General features: G+C 41.0%; 1 protein-coding gene across 1 annotated transcript in view; it reads left to right on the forward strand.

Moving 5' to 3' along the window:
* Positions 1-1,143: 1,143 nt before the first annotated feature.
* Positions 1,144-7,689, forward strand: part of nab1b (NGFI-A binding protein 1b (EGR1 binding protein 1)) — a 30,345-nt gene continuing 23,799 nt past the window's right edge. Inside the window, exon 1 of the mRNA XM_061889221.1 lies at positions 1,144-1,388. The gene's annotated coding sequence lies outside the window, so the exon portion shown is untranslated. The remainder of the gene's footprint in view (positions 1,389-7,689) is intronic.

Below are 7,689 nucleotides of genomic sequence, written 5' to 3' on the forward strand. Positions count from 1 at the left end.
TAAATCCCTCATACTTTACCCTTTAAAATAGTTTTTAATCATATTTGTTTTTATATTGTTTTTATTGGTTTTATATTTATTTATTTTTTGTTTTTATTCAGTTATTGGTGGAGCATAATATATATATATTTTATTTTATTTTATTTTATTTTATTTTATTATTATTTTTTACAATTGTTTTTAACATGGCTGTGCAGCACTTTGGAAACGTTATTGTTGTTTAAATGTGTTATATAAATAAAGTGGATTGGATTGGATTGGATACTTCATCTTTATTCAACACGTGTGTTCAATAAATAATACATAAATGATAAATGATAAATCAATCAATCAATCAATCAATGTTTATTTATACAGCCCCAAATCACAAATGTCTCAAAGGACTGCACAAATCATTACGACTACAACATCCTCGGAAGAACCCACAAAAGGGCAAGGAGAACTCACACCCAGTGGGCAGGGAGAATTCACATCCAGTGGGACGCCAGTGACAATGCTGACTATGAGAAACCTTGGAGAGGACCTCAGATGTGGGCAACCCCCCCCCTCTAGGGGACCGAAAGCAATGGATGTCGAGCGGGTCTAACATGATACTGTGAAAGTTCAATCCATAGTGGCTCCAAGACAGCAGTGAGAGTCCCGTCCACAGGAAACCATCTCAAGCGGATCAGCAGCGTAGAGATGTCCCCAACCGATACAGGCGAGCGGTCCATCCTGGGTCCCGACGAGCGGTCCATCCTGGGTCTCGACTCTGGACAGTCCGTACTTCATCCATGGTCATCGGACCGGACCCCCTCCACAAGGGAGGGGGGGACATAGGAGAAAGAAAAGAAGCGGCAGATCAACTGGTCTAAAAAATGGGTTGTACTTGTATAGCGCTTTTCTACCTTCAAGGTACTCAAAGTGCTAAAGTAAATAAATAAAATATATATACATAAATAAAAAAATTAAATATCAAATAAAAACAACACATATACATAAATAAAAACAATAAATTACCATATGTGTGCTATTATTTTACATTTTTTAACGCTCTTTATTGGTCACGGCTGGAACCTTTTATTTTGTTAAGCAGCCGGATGTGCTTGTGCGTGAGTGCCGCGCGGCTGCGTGCTGAAAGTGTGCAGGGGAGTGGAGAAGGTCTGGGAGAGGACTCGCACACGCACACGGTTCACACGCGCGCGCGCGCATACAAACACACACTCGGAGGGAAAAGGGGAGCTCAAAATCTTTTTCTTTTTTTTTCCCCCCAATAATTTTTGCGCATTTTGCTTTCTCTTGAAGAGGAAAACTTTCCAGAGGAGTCTCGCTGCGACAAAGAAAGGTGCCGAGGAGTATTTAGAACAAGAAAAAGGAACCCTGACCTGACCTCCCCTGACACACACCAGGTAGGCGCAACTTCCTGATTGTATATTATTATTATTATTTTTATTATTATTATTATTATTATTATTATTATAATACATTGCATGCAACCCTTTTGGATTGTACCCTATGGCAAAAAGCAGTTATGATCACATGGTATACACACATGCATTCATTTGTAGACACAAAAGGAAGCAGGTTGCCATGGTGATTGATTGATTGATTGATTGATTGATTGATTGATTGATTGATTGGTGGGGAATTTCTATCAAATGCAGAGTGGGCCTGCATGTGTCATGATAGCTGATGTGAGGACCTCCGAGCTTGCAGAAAACTTGCTCAACTTGCTTTATGACACACACACACACACACACACACACACACACACACACACACACACTTGAGTTTGTGACCTTCTTGAGACCTCCGAATAATGCCTATCTCTACAGGACCAGCCTTTCTAGATATATAAAGCTGTGTATTTCAAACATTAGTAATATATAAATATTATGCAAACATAAAAAAACGGGTGTAGTAAAAAAATGAGTTGGAATTTCACAAGAAAAATGTAGAATTTTGACGGTATTATAATAAAAGTCGGCATTTTACTCAACACAAGTCAAAATTTTACAAGAAAAACTAGACTTTTGTGCAATATTGTGATAAAAGTTGGAATCTTACTCAACAACAGTCACAATTTTATAAGAAAAGCTTAACATTTGGGCAATTTTATGGAAAGAGTCGTCATTTTACTCGACAAAAGTCACAATTTTATAAGAATACTCAAAATTTTTGGCGATGTTGCAATAATAGTTGGAATTTTTATTTGGCAAAATTACAAAATACCCAAAAAATGTCACTATTTTACAAGAACAACAAAAAAAAAATGGCAATGTTGTGATAAAAGTCAGAATTTTATATACATAACAAATATCACAATTAAAAAGTAATAATTTTCCACTAAAAAAATGAATAATTTTACTAGAAAATATTTCAATATTACAGCAACGGAAAGAATATTTTGCCATTTTTACTTGGCAAAATGGCAAAATACCCCAAAAATTTAACTATTTTACAAGAACGACAAAAAAATGGCAATGTTGTGATAAAAGTCAGAGTTTTATATACATAACAAATATCCCAATAAAAAGTAATAATTTTCCACTAAAGAAAGGAATAATTTTACTAGAAAATATTGCAATATTACAGCAACGGAAAGAATATTTTACCATTTTTACTTGGCAAAATGGCAAAATACCCCCCAAAATTTCACTATTTTACAAGAACAACAAAAAAAATGGCAATGTTGTGATAAAATTCAGAATTTTATATACATAACAAATATCACAATTAAAAAGTAATGATTTTCCACTAAAAAAAGGAATAATTTTACTAGAAAATATTGCAATATTACAGCAATGGAAAGAATATTTTTGCCATTTTTAAAATGGCAAAATGGCAAAATACCCCCCAAAATTTCACTATTTTACAAAAACAACAAAAAAAAATGGCAATGTTGTGATAAAAGTCAGAATTTTATGTACATAACAAATATCACAATTAAAAAGTAATAATTTTCTACTAAAAAAAAATGAATATTTTTACTAGAAAATATTGCAATATTACAGCAACGGAAAGAATATTTTGCCATTTTTACTTGGCAAAATGGCAAAATACCCCCCAAAATTTCACTATTTTACAAAAACAACAAAAAAATGGCAATGTTGTGATAAAAGTCAGAATTTCATATACATAACAAATATCACAATGAAAAAGTAATAATTTTCCACTAAAGAAAGGAATAATTTTACTAGAAAATATTGCAATATTACAGTAACTGAAAGAATATTTTGCCATTTTTACTTGGCAAAATGGCAAAATACCCCCCAAAATTTTACTATTTTACAAAAAAAAAAAAAAAATGGCAATGTTGTGATAAAAGTCAGAATTTTATATACATAACAAATATCACAATTAAAAAGTAATAATTTTCCACTAAAAAAAGGAATAATTTTACTAGAAAATATTGCAATATTACAGCAAAGGAAAGAATATGAGAAATTGTTCCCAATTTTATAAGAAATAAGTCGACAGATTGTGAGAAAAATCTAGTAATTATTTTTTTGTATTTGGTTTTAAATCTATATTATTTACTTCAAGTTATCGAAGTAAATAATGTTAATGTTCGGAGCGCATTGTGGATGCACGAGGTGTCACCCCAAGATGCAGTAGGACCAGACAGGCGCGACTTGTAGGTAGGAACTTGGTTTAATACAAAAAAAAAATCATAAAATACCACTGGTACAAAAGGGAAAAATAAAGCGCGTGCCTACGCACGGGAAGCTAATGCTAAACTTAGCATGCAGTCCTAAGAGTCCAAGAGTAGCGTGCCGAGCGCACGGAAGCTAAGGAGCAACTTAGCAAATTACAAGAGATAAAGAAACGCCAACGAGACATTTGCTTACCGCAAACAAACCATCCAGAAGGAACTAAGGTAGCAGGCAGGTTTAAATACTAACGTAAACAATTACCAACAGTTCTGCGAAGAAACAAGAGCGGGTGGGACAAATCAGAAACCAAGGAGACAAGATAAACAAGGAAGTGCACAAACTAGGAATCGGAAGAGTCAAACAATAAACAAGAAACACAAAAGACTCAAAACCCAAAACCATATATGATCCGGAAGGCGGATCATAACAATGTCCCATCCATCCCATCCATCTTCTTCCGCTTATCCGAGGTCGGGTCGCGGGGAAAGCAGCTTAAGCAGGGAAGCCCAGACTTCCCTCTCCCCAGCCACTTCGTCTAGCTCTTCCCGGGGGATCCCGAGGCGTTCCCAGGCCAGCCGGGAGACATAGTCTTCCCAACGTGTCCTGGGTCTTCCCCGTGGACTCCAACCGGTCGGACGTGCCTTAAACACCTCCCTAGGGAGGCGTTCGGGTGGCATCCTGACCAGATGCCCGAACCACCACATCTGGATCCTCTCGATGTGGAGGAGCAGCGGCTTTACTTTGAGTTCCTCCCGGATGGCAGAGCTTCTCACCCTATCTCTAAGGGAGAGACCCGCCACACGGCGGAGGAAACTCATTTGGGCCGCTTGTACCCGTGATCTTATCCTTTCGCTCAAGACCCAAAGCTCATGACCATAGGTGAGGATGGGAACGTAGATCGACCGGTAAATTGAGAGCTTTGCCTTCCGGCTCAGCTCCTTCTTCACCACAACGGATCGGTACAACGTCCGCATTACTGAAGACGCCGCACCGATCCGCCTGTCGATCTCACGATCCACTCTTCCCCCACTCGTGAACAAGACTCCTAGGTACTTGAACTCCTCCACTTGGGGCAGGGTCTCCTCCCCAACCAGGAGATGGCATTCCACCCTTTTCCTGGCGAGAACCATGGACTCGGACTTGGAGGTGCTGATTCTCATTCCTGCCGCTTCACACTCGGCTGCGAACCGATCCAGTGAGAGCTGAAGATCCCGGCCAGATGAAGCCAACAGGACCACATCGTCTGCAAAAAGCAGAGACCTAATCTTGCGGTCACCAAACCGGAACCCCTCAACGCCTTGACTGCGCCTAGAAATTCTGTCCATAAAAGTTATGAACAGAATCGGTGACAAAGGGCAACCTTGGCGGAGTCCAACCCTCACTGGAAATGTGGTCGACTTACTGCCAGCAATGCGAACCAAGCTCTGACACTGATCATACAGGGATCGGACTGCCATAATAAGACAGTCCGACACCCCATACTCTCTGAGCACTCCCCACAGGACTTCCCGAGGGACACGGTCGAATGCCTTCTCCAATGTCCCTACTTACATATTTATTTATTTATTCAATTAATTTTCACCTAAGGGGGCGCATTTCAATTTCTTACACACACTTGTTATTTCATATTTTGACCAGAGGGGGGGGGAGCACTTTTAAAACCGACACACAGTCAATTTGAGGAATCCCACCTTTTTGACATTCTCTATTACATGCAATGTTTTTTTACGTATTGGGACCATGACTTCGGTCCTAACTTGTTCACCGGTCCTCATATGGACGGTACTTATCCTTGTTGGGGTCTCAAGAAGGGTAGAAATACGAGGACACACACACACACACACACACACACACACACACACACACACACACACAGGTACAAAGGGTGCATAATGCACAAGATACGCTGAAAATATTGGGCATAATTGACTTGGCAATGACTCAATGTGAGCTGAGAACCGCAGCCCTGCTCCTCTCTTCATTCAGACAGCTTTTGTCTGCTTCCCACCGGGGGCCTCTGCTCCGGCCTATTCTGGGCGAGGCGAGCCCACCACCCACACATCCTGCAGGGGTGGACAGAGGCATGTGGTCCTCCCAACAAGCAGGCCTTCTGGTGACGGCTCCTCTGTTAGGACGAAGGCTGCTGGAGCGAGGACCACGTTCACGTTTCCACTGGTGATCAGTGCCAGGGTACACGGGTGGGGTGACGGTTCAGACAAAGTGAGGACCTCTCGGTGTGCAAAATGTTATTGCCAGACGGACAAATAAAGAATCACGAGAAGTTGATGGTCTGTATTCATACTTGCCAACCTTGAGACCTCCGATTTCAGGAGGTGGGGGTGGGGGCGGGGGGCGTGGGCGGGGGGCGTGGTTAAGAGGGGAGGAGTATATTTACAGCTTAACTCACCAAGTCAAGTGTTTCACATGTATATATATATATAATATGTGTGTATATATATATATATATATATATATATATATATATATATATATATATATATATATATATATGTATATGGGACGGCGTGGCGCAGTGGTAGAGTGGCCGTGCGCAACCCGAGGGTCCCTGGTTCAATCCCCACCTAGTACCAACCTTGTCACGTCCGTTGTGTCCTGAGCAAGACACTTCACCCTTGCTCCTGATGGGTGCTGGTTAGCGCCTTGCATGGCAGCTCCCTCCATCAGTGTGTGAATGTGTGTGTGAATGGATAAATGTGGAAGTAGTGTCAAAGCGCTTTGAGTACCTTGAAGGTAGAAAAGCGCTATACAAGTACAACCCATTTATCATTTATTTATTTATAAATATAAAATAAATACTTGAATTTCAGTGTTCATTTATTTACACATATACACACACATAACACTCCTCTACTCAATGTTGAGTTAAGGGTTGAATTGTCCATCCTTGTTCTATTCTCTGTCACTGTTTGGCTTGTGTGGCATTGTAATGCCGGATTCGGTCCTCCGTGGATGCGTCAGCAAGAACACAAGTACTAAGGAATTTATTAAACAAAAGGAGCTATGAACAAAAACACTGGTACAAATGGAAAAGGCAAATAAAAGCGCTAGCATGGAAAGCTAGGTCAAACTAACCGGAACACAAACATTTGGCAAAAGGGCGCACAAGAGGAAACACAAAACAACTAGCGTGAAAGCTAGGAATAAAATAAAGCTTAGCGTGAGAGCTAGCGAAAACGAGAGTGAGAGACAAGTCATAAAAAGATGTATGTGAACAAACTAAGATCCGACAATTAGTGAACAGAAAACGCTGGCTTATAAACAGGTGGTGATTAGTAAAGACAGGTGTGCTGGAAAAGAGAGTAGCAGCTGAAACTGATAAGTGACCATGGAAACGAACAAAACAGGAACTAAGTATGTCAAACCGCAGAGTGATATAAAAATGGAACAAAAATAACAATATTGTGATGATCCGACCATCGGATCACAACAGTCACTATTTTTCAAACGATATACATGTACTCCCTAGGGAGGTGTTTAGGGCACGTCCAACCGGTAGGAGGCCACGGGGAAGACCCAGGACACGTTGGGAAGACTATGTCTCCCGGCTGGCCTGGGAACGCCTCGGGATCCCCCGGGAGGAGCTAGACGAAGTGGCTGGGGAGAGGGAAGTCTGGGTTTCCCTGCTTAGGCTGTTGCCCCCGCGACCCGACCTCGGATAAGCGGAAGATGATGGATGGATGGATGGATGCATGTACAGTAGATTGCAGTATTGTCCTGTTTAAGAGTGTCACAACATTGCTATTTACGGCAGACGAACTGCTTTACGGTAGACGAATACGTGACCGCTGTTGTTGTGTGTTGTTACCGCACTGGGAGGACTGCCTAACAATAAACCCACATAAGAAAAACCAAGAACTCGCCCTCGATCATTCTACAGTTATAAGGTCATTGTCAGACACGCTGTTTATATTGTGGGAAAGCGGACGTGAAAACAGTCTTCACTCAGGTCCGCATGGAGCTGGAGGGGGCGTGGCCTCCAGCTCTGCCTGAATTTCGGGAGATTTTCGGGAGAGGCGCTGAATTTCGGGAGTCT

Source organism: Nerophis ophidion, linkage group LG27 (genome assembly GCF_033978795.1).
Source record: "Nerophis ophidion isolate RoL-2023_Sa linkage group LG27, RoL_Noph_v1.0, whole genome shotgun sequence".
NCBI classification, from domain to species: Eukaryota; Metazoa; Chordata; class Actinopteri; order Syngnathiformes; family Syngnathidae; genus Nerophis; species Nerophis ophidion.